Source organism: Ranitomeya imitator, chromosome 2 (genome assembly GCF_032444005.1).
Source record: "Ranitomeya imitator isolate aRanImi1 chromosome 2, aRanImi1.pri, whole genome shotgun sequence".
Lineage (NCBI taxonomy): Eukaryota > Metazoa > Chordata > Amphibia > Anura > Dendrobatidae > Ranitomeya > Ranitomeya imitator.
In genome coordinates this window covers 829,221,317-829,235,392 of record NC_091283.1, presented here as the reverse complement: position 1 = coordinate 829,235,392, position 14,076 = coordinate 829,221,317, and the positions used below count along the sequence as shown (strand labels likewise).

General features: G+C 42.3%; 1 protein-coding gene across 1 annotated transcript in view; it reads right to left on the bottom strand.

The window, feature by feature from the left end:
- LOC138666007 (prominin-1-A-like) overlaps positions 1–9,587 on the bottom strand; it is a 78,788-nt gene extending 69,201 nt beyond the window's left edge. The window contains exon 1 of the mRNA XM_069754058.1: positions 9,461–9,587. The gene's annotated coding sequence lies outside the window, so the exon portion shown is untranslated. The remainder of the gene's footprint in view (positions 1–9,460) is intronic.
- Positions 9,588–14,076: the final 4,489 nt, after the last annotated feature.

The window sequence follows — 14,076 nt, the reverse complement described above, 5'->3', positions numbered from 1 at the left end:
GATGAGGAGAAGATGGAGAGATTAAAATTAAAAAAAAAAAAAAACACACCACCCCAAACTGAATGTTTCCATTGCGTTCACAGCTCTGCCTTCTTCCTACTCAATGTTACCCATCACTATCACAGCAAGCAAGCAATAAAAAAAATAAAATAAACATTTGTATACCGTATATGGAAAATATAAAGTCATACTAAAAGGTGGAAAAAACCCCAAACCATAAAGGTCACCACCATCTCATGCTTCAATGCATTTCAAATTTTTTTTGTAATTTCTTCATTTTTTTTTTACAGTTTCCCATCCCAAAAGAATTCAGCAAAGTAACGCCAGCTTGCATCTATTCAAGTGAATCAAATCTCAAAATTTTTCAAAAACAAAATCCATTCCTTCATTTCTGCCTTTAGTGAGAAGTAGCCCTTTACTGGGTCATGTCTAGAGTGGAGCACATTTTTTAAAATTCGGTTCCGATTAGGATCGGCAGCAAATATTGATTTTGCAATATTCGCCGAACACAGCTGAATGTCAATGGGAGTCAATGGGAGTAGAAATGACCGAATATGTTCGGAACCGATCGTCAAACATAAATTCGACACAAAGAGGGTAACAATATGGCAAATTCAGATTCGGCGACTGATCCCGAATATATTCGCTCAACTCTAGAGTCATATCACACATGGGAAAATATGGAGGAGGTCACCCAGACTTTAGATTTCCTCCCCAACTAATCTCAGAGCATCACTGCTTTATTCAAACCCAGAAAATTTGCACTTCACCTACATACGATGGAAATTTGGGATAAAAGTTTGCTATCTCAAGACCATAAATTCCCTTTATGGGTTTTATTTTTTTTTTTATGGTCTTTCCACTCTTGCTCTTGGTTTCCAAGTCAAAATGATCCCTATAAGTTGGATGACGGTGGAAATGTTCTTCAATTTTGAGCACCCGGGGCGCCCGTCCTGGTTATAACTAAGTATGAGCAGACATCTTCTACAATTTCTAGTTCTCTCGTACACAAGGCGAGTATTCCAAGAAATCGGTAAAAATTGTCAACACATATGTGGCCACAATGAAATGTGATGACCGAATAGTCAGACGTCAAAGGAAGTTGACACAGTAGAGTAATATTTCCACCAATTTCTAGCGGCAGAAAATCAATTGTAGCGGCACAATAAAAGGACAAATTATAGAGGCAGACTATGTGGCCAATTTAGGGACTTGGAGAGAGGGGGTCCAATTCTGGTTTATCCTTTTCCCTATTGGGTGGTGAGATCTTGGGCATGCAGGACATCACTTTGCTGGGGAACTGCTTTGTTAGCATTGAGGGGGATATGGGGATAATCCTAAGAGTTATGAAGGAGAAAGAAAAGACATTGAACTGCTCTGTCCTAGGTGGCAAAACTTAGAAGAGCGTGCCCCTGTGCAAGAATATATGGGCTGTTTTCAGTCCAATAGCTCCTCATAATGTACAATTCCACCTGCTTCAGAGGTAGAAATGGACCAGTGTGGCCATCCCTGCCTCATGAGCATATTATTTTGCCCTGTCCTTTCTACCTTTTCATAGCAGATCACCAGGAGATGACTTCAAAGTCAGATCAGTCTAGTAATCTTATTTGGAAGTTTCACATAACCTACAGATAAAGCAGTGTTTGAGGAAACAGTTGTAGAAAGGAAGGAAAAAGTCCAAGACTGCAGTTTCCACTCCCCCAGCATGCCGATATGTGGCCGCTTGAGTTGGACCAGCGTAGAGTGGTTGAGACGGCAGAGCTTCCCGCAAGAGACCAGAGCTGGAGAAGAACTAGTAAGTGGGCACAGATGATCCACCAACAGCACCTACAAGATGGATGAAACTTTGTGTTCGAGATGAACTCTTAAACAGTACAATCAAAATAGATGGCCAAGAACAACAAGAGAGGAACGTGAGAGGACACCTGGTGCACCGACATCAAAACCGATAGGGTCAACCACAGCAAAGTGTTACACGTTTTCATTAGCTTACCGAATCGGATCCCATACACTAGTCTTTTCCAGCCTTACTTTGAGAACTGTGCAGGAATTCTTGCACAACTGGACATCTCACGTAGTTCTAGGCTCAGGGGGTTAAGCACCCCTCCATTGTGTGTACGGAGCCATAAATGTGCTCACATGTAGGTAATGTTTATCCAGGACTTACTAGTCAGTCCTACGGTGGATTGTCTAATCTCGGCTGGAGCTATGAAAACTGCACCTAATGTTTCCTCAAGATTTTGCTAACTAGTTAACAGCAGTAAATTAGAAGTTGTAAGAAAAGTTCAGAAGATAAAGGTCACATATTTTGCTAAGCAACTAAAGGACACCTGAGAAAAAAGGAAGATTCACCAGAAAACAGAAAAAAAAATGCAACACAAAAGTCCCTGATCTAATTCTAATTAAATTAGATTGATACTTAACCATGATAATAAAATCACCAGCCTAATATTGTATAGGTCCCTATTACCTGCAGGTATAATGTTGTATCCGAGCATGCCATGGCTGACAGCAAAACTCTACTCACTCGCACCCATACAAGTCTATGGGCAAGAGTGAAACATCGGACTGCACTAGGGTGTCATTGTCCGATATATAGGCAACGGAGGAGATGGAGATATTACTGTCTCCATCTCCTCTGCATGTTATCTGAGCATGCTCGGATGTGCTCGTATATTATGTTTAAGTTTCTGCGGCTGCTCAATTTGCGGTTGTTACACAGCCTGGACACGTGGGGATTTCATAAAACAGGCAATCCCCTCATGTGTTCAGGTGCAAATCATGCAGCCGCGGGGACTCGAACATAATATATGGGCATATATAAGACGTTATCTGAGAACCTTTGCCCATCACTAGTCCCCATCAAAACATCTATGACCTGTTGAGACAGACTTGTCTATTCCTATGACAGCTTTGTGTTATCTGGCACCACAATGTTAGATGGAAGGTGGGTTCTCCATGGATCAAGTCTTGGGTGCCAGTGACCCTGTTGCTGGTTCACCAGTTTGACTTCCATGGACCACTGTTAGAAGGTATTAATACATACTGGGACACTCGACAAGACCGTCCATTTTGATGGCACTCTAGCCCAGTCATTTAGCCATTACTATTTGATCTGAGTAACCCTAAAGTGGCTATTTTTACTGCTTCCATCACATCAGTTTTAAGAACTTACTATTTGTAATGTCATCGTTGCAGCAACACGCACACATGTCGTCATGCCAGACCGACTAATCAAAATAGGACCCGGGGATAGAAGCAGATAGCAGGGCTCCTGTTCGGTGGTCATGGAATATCCATGTGGCAGCTGGACCCGGACCCTGTAAATCGATTAGCTGATCTCTAATTATAAGGCCCTTTCCAAACATTATGAAGTCCATTATCCTACAGTAACATAGTAACATAGTTAGTAAGGCCGAAAAAAGACATTTGTCCATCCAGTTCAGCCTATATTCCATCATAATAAATACCCAGATCTACGTCCTTCTACAGAACCTAATAATTGTATGACACAATATTGTTCTGCTCCAGGAAGACATCCAGGCATCTCTTGAACCCCTCGACTGAGTTCGCCATCACCACCTCCTCAGGCAAGCAATTCCAGATTCTCACTGCCCTAACAGTAAAGAATCCTCTTCTATGTTGGTGGAAAAACCTTCTCTCCTCCAGACGCAAAGAATGCCCCCTTGTGCCCGTCACCTTCCTTGGTATAAACAGATCCTCAGCGAGATATTTGTATTGTCCCCTTATATACTTATACATGGTTATTAGATCGCCCCTCAGTCGTCTTTTTTCTAGACTAAATAATCCTAATTTCGCTAATCTATCTGGGTATTGTAGTTCTCCCATCCCCTTTATTAATTTTGTTGCCCTCCTTTGTACTCTCTCTAGTTCCATTATATCCTTCCTGAGCACCGGTGCCCAAAACTGGACACAGTACTCCATGTGCGGTCTAACTAGGGATTTGTACAGAGGCAGTATAATGCTCTCATCATGTGTATCCAGACCTCTTTTAATGCACCCCATGATCCTGTTTGTTTACAGTGAAAGATTATTCACAAGTTGAAATATTCAAGACCATTAACGTTGCAGCAATTTCACTCTATGGTCAGGAAGAACTTGAAAATAAAACTCAAGAGTTACAGCTCAGATTCTAAAGGCCTCAGTACAATTAGAAAATGACTAAAAAGTGTGGGGTGTTTGGAAGGGTTTCCAGGAGAAAGCCTCAGTCTAAAAAGAACATGGCAGCAGGGATAACGTTTACAAAGTTGTATTTGCACAAACAACAAGCCTTCTGGAACACAGACCTTTGGTGACGCCAAAGAGGAGAGGTTTGTCCATAATGCCCTGCGCATAGCAACACAAACTCTTCAAAACAATTGGCAAGCACGGTGGTGAAGGGGGAGAAGTTTGGACAACTTGCAGTCATCGAGTTGACCATGAACTTCTCTATATACCATAGAATTCTAGAGTCAAATATGAGGCCATCTATCCAAGAGATACAGATTGGCCGAAACTGGGCCATGTACCACGACAATGATGCCAATGAAAAACCTCTTAAAGTGAGCAGTGTATAAGGAAATGTCTACGATGTAAAGAAGAGTGGGACCACCCGTCAATGATTTTAAAATGTTGCACCAGAGGTATCATTTACTTAAATTTTTTTTCCAAAATTAAGGCAAAATGGCAATGGTTTAAAATAAATAAATTACATGGCGTGTGAACAAACACTATTACACTCAGGGATTGTACATTTCTCACTCGCTTTCACCTTACAGTCCCCCTCGGCTTGTTCTCCATCCTGTTATTTCCTACACAAAGCTGCAGGGCTGTGACGTGAAACCACAGAAACTTCAGACATCAGTTACCAGAACAAAGGGCCAAACAGCGCAGGGAAACTATAGACCCAGGATGGCTGGACGAGTAGTACAAGTACTTCGGTTTCGGGAAAAAGTTTATTGTTTATATGAAACATTATATAGAAATTCTCTTGAATAATTCTATACGTCGCTCACACGTCTCAATGTCTCTGCTCGCTGTCAATCAATGGGAACGGCACAGTTTGTTGCCTTGTAACGAGCCGTGCAGCTGTGTGTCCATCACATGACCGGGACACAGTTTTAGCCACGGAAAGCAAATAATAAAACTTCTCATGGAACTGATCCCAGGGTATGCATGCAGGAAATCGTGAGGCCCCCACATGACATGAGTCGGCGGGCAATAAATCAAGATGCAATCAATTCCAGAAATAACCTAGTCGGGGCGGTGACAAGTCTTCCCCTAGAAGTATCCATGTTGGGATGGAGAGAACGTAACAGGTCAGAATAGATTTGCTCTGATGCACAAAAAAAAAAAAGAGAAAAAAAAAATGCACAAATTCTGAACATAAAAAATAAATAAAAAATTAATAAGTCGCGTACACTGTCGACTATACTACATATTTTTAGAGTTAGGACTGTCCCAATTATGGTCACCGTGAAGTTGCGGATGGCTTCCGCATTTATTTATTTTTTTTTAAATCAATTAATAAATACTGTTTATTATTTTACTGCACTACGCTATTTATTTATTTACTGTGGGGTATTTAATTATGTTTTAGTCTGTTTTTTTTTAATATATATTTTTAATGCCACTTAACTCCTTACTTTTAGGGATCGCTCACATGACTGTATTTTCAGTCTGAGTGCGGTTTGTGGAATAAACGGTCCAATGTTATTCAATGGGGAAATGCAGGTTTTTTTTTTTTTTTTTTTTTAACATTGACCGAATCTGCATATCTGGGAAAAAGGAAGGGAAGAAAAAAAAAACAGACACCATCAGAGCCACAGTTGGTAAATAGCGGCTACAAAAAAAAAAAAAAAAAAAAAAAAAAGGATTGTACACAGATGACAAGGTATAAAAAAAAAAAAATCATTCAAGCTTTCTAGATGAAACTTTGAACAATTTTTAATACACCCATGTGACCGAGTGCTAACAAAAAGGCTATTCCAGTGTAATAGGAACCAGTAAACTCCCACTCGATAGTGCTTTGAAGAGCTTGGTAACTACTTTTGGATGGGTCATCATTCCTAATCGGAGGGGCCATGACACTTGTTGCCCACTCCATTATCAGAAGTTCATAGGGTATGTTTCCCACGGAGAGTAAACGCTGCAGGTTGGACGCTGCGTACATCCGCAGCATCCAACCTGCAGCGGCCAGATGTTACAGCATAGTGGATGGGATCGGATGTGAAGAAATCCCATCTCCACTATGGGTGCACTGGTGCCCACGGCTTCCCTGTGGAGACGGACATGCGGCACCACTTTCCAGACCGCAGCACGTCTATTTATCTTGCGGAGACGCTCAGTCTTCGCAAGACAAATATCTCCGTCCTATGTACAGGACAAGGTAATTCCCCATGGTTCAATGAATCAAAAGCCGGCAGCGCTTTGGACGGAGCGGACACAATTCATGGTCACAATATAGCTTCATTCATTCTTTTTCTTGGAGAAAAAAAAAAGTTTTTACATTTTTACTTTGTTGTGTCCCAATTTAAAGAAACAAAACAAATAAAAACAAAGGGCTCATGCAGACATACGTGGATTTTGGTCTGGTAAAGGACAGCAATGTTCCGCCAGTCAGAGCACCGTGGTCCTTTACCAGACCGAGATCCACGTATGTCTGCATGAGCCCTTAGGTCAAATTTCGGAACACCGACCTCGGCTACTAAATGATCGCGATTGGCTACATTTAAGATGATGGTCATTCAGACAGGCAGATTGTCTGATTTTTCGGCAGCACATCACCTGTTGATCCATGATGTTGTGCTGCTGAGAACAATGTTTTTTAAGCAAGTGTTTTGCTCATTTGTAGGGCGATTGAAGGGTTGTTTAAACAGGCAAACCATCAGGAAACGAGCATTATTAGACTTCTTAGGAAGAGTCATTCAGATGTCAGAACGCAGATTGATTTATACGGATAAAACTTGTTTTTAGTATAGTTTGTGCAGCTGTTCACACATCTGTGCATTCTTAGACTACACAAAATAGCAGTATGTCAAAAACATAAAATAAAAGACAGCACTCATATGCGATCCATGTGCTACCCGATTTCATGGACTGCCTGATGGAGATTTCTCAAGCTTCTCCTATCAGAGGGTTATTTTCTTTGTTTCTGTATCCAAGAAAAACTTGATGAAAAACTTTGACCAAACTGATAGTAAAAACCTTACACTGACCAAACTGATGACGCGGGGAAAAAAAAAAAAAAAGGAAACACTGACCAAATGCGAAAAATCGCTGCGTCTAATGGCGCAGTCAGGCGGTCATACAAATTGGACAGCAGCGCAAGGACAAGCAGATCTCCCAAGCCGGCGTGACTGCGTCATGTATTTCTATGCAGCTGTCACACTCGGGTTGGGAGAGTCGCCGGCCAGGCCGTGCCTTACGTTCTGATCTCGGTCCAACCTAAATGGCCGTCTGACCGCGCCCTAAGGCTAAGATCATATGAAAAAATATAGATGAAAGGGATCCGTTTTTTTGGGGCGTACCCATAGACTTGAATCGGTGAGTGTAGTGCATGCACTGATTTTATTCATGTGGACATTTGATCCATGGGACAAAAAAAAAAAAAGGCATCTGAACCGCTTTATTGAATAACATTGGTCAGGGTGCGGTCAGTTTTCTTTATAGACAGGACTCAGATTGTCACGTGAACCCAACAGGGAGGATAAGTGAGCTGAAAATCCACTGCACAACGGTCCACGTAAAGAAGCCAACGATCGGGGAACGAACATTACTAGGGACGCCAAAAATCCACAATATGACATTTTTTCATTGCACATTTTACCCTGATTTCAATGCATAGGATGTAAAGTAAATCTGGACATAAGGCCTCGTTCAGACGGCAGTTACTCTCGGGTCCGAAAAAAAACAGACAAATTATTTTGATCAGAGTTTGTACGGAATGCGTCAGTTTCTCGTACGTGGAGGTAAAAATCTTCTCCTACGCAACAGTGTGAAAATCGGACCACACTCGGATGTTATCAGAGTGCTGTTCCGATTTTTTTTTTCACGCACCCATAGACTTGTATTACTGATTCTAATGGAACACTACGATCAAAAATCGGACTGTGATTTTACATGGACCACTCAGAGCAAGGGAGGAAACGGACATAAGAATGACCCCATAGACTATCCTAGGTGTGAGCAGTGTCCGTGAAAAACACAGAAAGAAGGTGTGCGAGAAAAACAGACGTGTGAATGAGGCCTCACACTGGCGGATTGTGCTGCAGAAAATCCAAAGCAAACAGATGTTCACATGCCACTCAGATGAATGAAACGGAACACGTTCAGTATTTTACATCAGTATTTAGAAGCCAAAAAATCAGAGGAAAAGTATAATAGAAACATATCATCTCTTCTGTATTTGGATTACAAATACTGAATGTGTGAACGTGGCTTTAAGGGTCTGTTCACACCCGGTGATCACGCTACGTTTTTATTGATATTATCCAATACAGGTGTAAACAGTAACAGTCTGATATTTTGTTTTTTTACCCAGTGAAGTTTGTATGGGTGAAACTTTTCTTTCAAATGTTTAAAACACTGCAACAAGTCAAGGTAAAAAAAGTTGTTTTTTTTATAGTTTCAAAATAGTTTAAAAAAAAAAAAAAGCAAAGCCTCATGTCAATGTATCATCATTACACACCAACGATCTCATATCTCATCTATATAATACAATGTTTCCAAGCAAAGCAGCATCCATTTCAAGTATACATATCAGAAATGGTAAAAAAAAAAAATTTAAGAATATATATATCTTAAATTTTTTGTTTTTTTTTAACTGTGTATTTTACTTGACAGCTGCAGAAAAACTGAAACATCAAAAACTCACCAAAACCTCATCAATGTGAACGTTGCCTTAGCCAAGTGTCAGATGCAACAATGCAAGAGGATATTTCATTTATGAGACGATGTACGTGACACACATGGGTATGGGAAACTGCGTACAACGTATATTCACCCATATAAAATAAATTATCTTTCTGATTTAGATTATATATATATATATATATATATATATATATATATATATATTTTGGGGCCGTTTTCGGCATACGTTGCATGGCTGCAAGAAATAGCAAAAGATAAAAGTTTAAAAAAAATTACATTTGTATAATTTAAAAAGGCTTTTGTCGTTTTTTTTAAACATTTTTTATATTTCCCAGCTTGATGTTTCATTATCTAGGATTTATTATTCCGCAGGTAGTAGAAGAAAAAAGAGCAGCGTGCGCTTTCCATCCCTAAGCTACGGAAACTCCAAGGAGCGGAATCCACAGCGCTTCTCGGCTCTATTGTCTGGAGGTTTTAAAGAAGTAAAAAAAAAGGCATAAAAAAGGCAACAAACAGCACAATGAATATAAAGCATAAAAGAGGAGAACAATGGAAGGAAAGCCAGGGCTGTGCACTAGGCTCCTACCTTGGTTTTCGGGTGTGGGACCGTGGGTTATACATGGTGGGAAGGTTGTGCCTTGGGCAGAAGTAAACAGGGTGTAATGTGACTCAGCTGCACAGGTCTAGTGAGGAGGAAACCTCTGCTGCGCTCATTAGTGTCTGCTGGGGCCCCCTCCCATGCTGGGCAGGACCTGGGGCTTTTTGGGATGTGACAGAACTTAATTTCCAACCTCAGAGTGTAGTAAAACTTTGGCCCAGTCCCCTCCACCACCACCTTTGTCATAATGTGGCCATTCCAGCTCACAGGCGGTTAATAGGCGCTGGCAGCTCTGCAGCTTGGATGATTCCTCAGCCTTTTGTTTTGATTCAGGATTTCCATATGTGGTTTTCTATGTGATGTGGCGGCAAATAATAGGGCACAGCGTATTGTGCCTGTGTAATAAGGCTGTGCCATATATACAGGGAGGGCAGCGGTAGCACTGGTGCTAGAGAGACCAAAATGCGGGCAGGCATGGTGCAGAATTAGAGAGTTTTTTTTTATTTTTTTTATCGGCGGTCAAAAAAAAGGAGCCCGATTCAGCAAAGCTTTCATGCCCTAATTCTGGCGTAAAAACTTTGAAAAGTCTCAAAATTTAGGCGCAACTTGGAGTTGCAAGTTTTGCAGTTCTCATGGCAAACGAGGGAGTGACGCCACAGTTGGTCTACTTCATGGCGAGCTGGAGAGTTCCATATGCCGGAAATCTCACTCCAGCACACCAGTGATGAGCGAACGTGCGATAAGGTGTTATCTGAGCATGCTCGAGTGCTATCCGAGTGTATTCCGCACGCTCAAAAAATACGTCCGAGTCCCCGTGGCTGCATGTCTTGTGGCTGTTCGGCAGTCCTGTTTGTTACACAGTCCCTCCATGTGTTGCAGCTGTCTAACAGCCGCGAGACATGCAGGCGCGGGGACCGAAACATATTTTGCAAGCACACTGGAGGCACTCAGTTAGCACCCGAGCATGCTCAGATAACACCTTATCCGAGCACCTTCACTCACTACTGCTCACCATTTGTCAGACGCTCCCAATTCATAAAGAGGAGTGCACCGCTTCAAAAATCAGGGGGCGTCTGACTCCAGGTCGCCCCTTTATGAAGACCGCAATGAAAAGCGCTAGTTCTTGATGAATCAAATCTAATGAGTTTTCCGACTGGAAATCTTTGTTGAGTTTTTATTTTCCTGAAGCGACTTTGAAAAAGTTTTAATTTTTTTTAATTTTTTTTATATTTTTTGATTTGACAGTGCCCCATTTATTTTTTTTCTTCTTTCCACCCCGGGATATTTTTCAAAACCTGTAGACTAAACTCACACTCAGCGGTCATGCTACAGCTTGTAATCGCAGCAATCCTGTCTTTCATATCATCTTGCAGGGAAACAGCTGTTTCCATTACAATCAGTGGCGCCATTTTGTAGATGAAACAGCTGTTTCTCTGCAAGATAAATCAATTGTGCAGGGATACAGTAAAAAAATTAAAACCGTAGCAGCACAAGGGTGCTTTGGTGAAAAGTTTCAGTAAGTGTGAAATGAAAAAAAAAAAAATGCGAAAAACATCTCATCTGATCAACAAAGTAAATTAATATTTGAAATGAATAGGAAAAGCCTATCAACTTTTTTTTTTTCTTTGCATATTTGTAGTGTTTTTTGGAGAGAATCCACTCAAAAAACTCATCAAATAAATCTGGACATGGCTTTATGGTATGTTCACATGGAGTTTTTTTTTTTACATGGATTTTGGAACAAATTCTGCTCCAAAATACACATGAAAAATCGCTTCAAATGCTCTATGAATAAGCTTCTTATCATATCAGTTTTCTTGTCGTCTTTTCTCTTCTACGCAGGAAAAATTTACATGAAATCTGCGAAAAAGGTAAATTTTCAGCCTGAAAGTAAAAATCCATTGTAGACGAGATTAGAAAAATGTCATCCATGTGACCCCCGCTGTATTCTGCTGAGGGTTAGTAGTGATCATCCCCAGAAGAATCCGTCACCTCCTGATCGGAGAGGGTCTCCACATTCCTAGGCTTAATGGCCTGTACAATGGACTACAGAATACTGTTAATAATCAACCATTTCTATCTGCTTCTCAGTCATAGAAGTAAAGCGGTTGTATGAAATTTTAGGACAACATGGCTGCTACTGCAACTCAACAGCCATTGACTTTATTGAAGCTGAGCTGCAATACCAAGGACAACCCATGTATACGTGTGGCGCTGTTTCCTGGAAGAAAACCTTGTTTTACTGATCCTGTCAGGCTGTCTACAACCACCAGTACAGGAAACTACACAAGGATTTACTAGGCTTGTCATCTGATGTCCAATGCAACAGCGAATTAACTCCAAATTACTTTATATTCGTAGAATGTTTCATCAGAGGAATTACTCCAAAGTGCTGTCCACAAGTTCTCCCTTATGTCTAGCCTCCTTTCCCATATCTGTTGTCATGTGTAATATCCAAGAGGAATTACAGAAAGTGGGGGCGGGTCTGTGTCCCTACAGGAAGTGGGGGCGGGGCTTGGTCTCTCTACAGGAAGTGGGAGAGGGGCTTTGTGTCCCTACAGGAAGTGGGGGAGGGGCTTTGTGTCCCTACAGGAAGTGGGGGTGGGTCTATGTCGCTCTATAAGAAGTGGGAGCGGGTTTATGTCTCCCTACAGGAAGTGGGGGTGGGTCTATGTCTCTCTACAAGAAGTGGGAGCGGGTCTGTCTCTCTACAAGAAGTGGGAGTGGGTTTATGTCTCCCTACAGGAAGTGGGGGTGGATCTATGTCTCCCTACAGGAAGCGGGGGTGGGTCTATGTCTCTCTACAAGAAGTGGGAGCGGGTCTGTCTCTCTACAAGAAGTGGGAGCGTGTTTATGTCTCCCTACAGGAAGTGGGGGTGGATCTATGTCTCCCTACAGGAAGCAGGGGTGGGTCTATGTCTCTCTACAAGAAGTGGGAGCGGGTTTATGTCTCCTGTTATGAAAGGTAATTCAGTACCACAATGGACATAGAGGTCAGCGCACATACAGTGACCTGGCAATAACCCAAAAAACAAGAACGAGCTCTGAGACGTGGGAACTCTGTTGACCGCAATCCCTAATCCTCTCCAACCACACTAAAGGCAGCCGTGGATTGCGCCTAACGCTCCCTATGCAACTCGGCACGGCCTGAGAAACTAGCTAGCCTGAAGATAGAAAATAAGCCTACCTTGCCTCAGAGAAATACCCCAAAGGAAAAGGCAGCCCCCACATATAATGACTGTGAGTTAAGATGAAAAGACAAACGTAGAGATGAAATAGATTTAGCAAAGTGAGGCCCAACTTTCTGAACAGAGCGAGGATAGGAAAGGTAACTTTGCGGTCAACACAAAACCCTACAAAAACCACGCAAAGGGGGCAAAAAGACCCTCCGTACCGAACTAACGGCACGGAGGTACACCCTCTGCGTCCCAGAGCTTCCAGCAAGCAGTAAAAAACAAATTGACAAGCTGGACAGAAAAAAACAGCAAGCAAATAGCAAAGAGGAACTTAGCTATGCAGAGCAGCAGGCCACAGGAACGATCCAGGAGGAAACAGGTCCAATACTAGAACATTGATTGGAAGCCAGGATCAAAGCACTGGGTGGAGTTAAATAGAGCAGCACCTAACGACTTCACCACATCACCTGAGGAAGGAAACTCAGAAGCCGCAGTACCACTTTCCTCCACCAACGGAAGCTCACAGAGAGAACCAACCGAAGTACCACTTGTGACCACAGGAGGGAGCTCTGCCACAGAATTCACAACAGTACCCCCCCCCCTTGAGGAGGGGTCACCGAACCCTCACCAGAGCTCCCAGGACGACCAGGATGAGCCATATGAAAGGCACGAACAAGATCGGGAGCATGGACATCAGAGGCAAAGACCCAGGCATTATCTTCCTGAGCATAACCCTTCCACTTAACCAGATACTGGAGTTTCCGCCTTGAAACACGAGAATCCAAAATCTTCTCCACAATATACTCCAACTCCCCCTCCACCAAAACCAGGGCAGGAGGATCAACAGATGGAACCATAGGTGCCACATATCTCCGCAACAATGACCTATGGAATACGTTATGTATGGAAAAAGAATCTGGAAGGGTCAGACGAAAAGACACAGGATTAAGAACCTCAGAAATCCTATATGGACCAATAAAACGAGGTTTAAACTTAGGAGAGGAAACCTTCATAGGAATATGACGAGAAGATAACCAAACCAAGTCCCCAACCCGAAGTCGGGGACCCACACAGCGTCTGCGATTAGCGAAACGTTGAGCCTTCTCCTGGCACAAAGTCAAATTGTCCACTACATGAGTCAAAATCTGCTGCAACCTGTATCCACACCAGGACAGTCCGAAGACTCAACCTGCCCTGAAGAGAAACGAGGATGGAACCCAGAGTTGCAGAAAAACGGTGAAACCAAGGTAGCCGAGCTGGCCCGATTATTAAGGGCGAACTCAGCCAAAGGCAAAAAGGACACCCAGTCATCCTGATCAGCAGAAACAAAGCATCTCAGATATGTTTCCAAGGTCTGATTGGTTCGTTCGGTCTGGCCATTAGTCTGAGGATGGAAAGCCGAGGAAAAAGACAAGTCAATGCCCATCC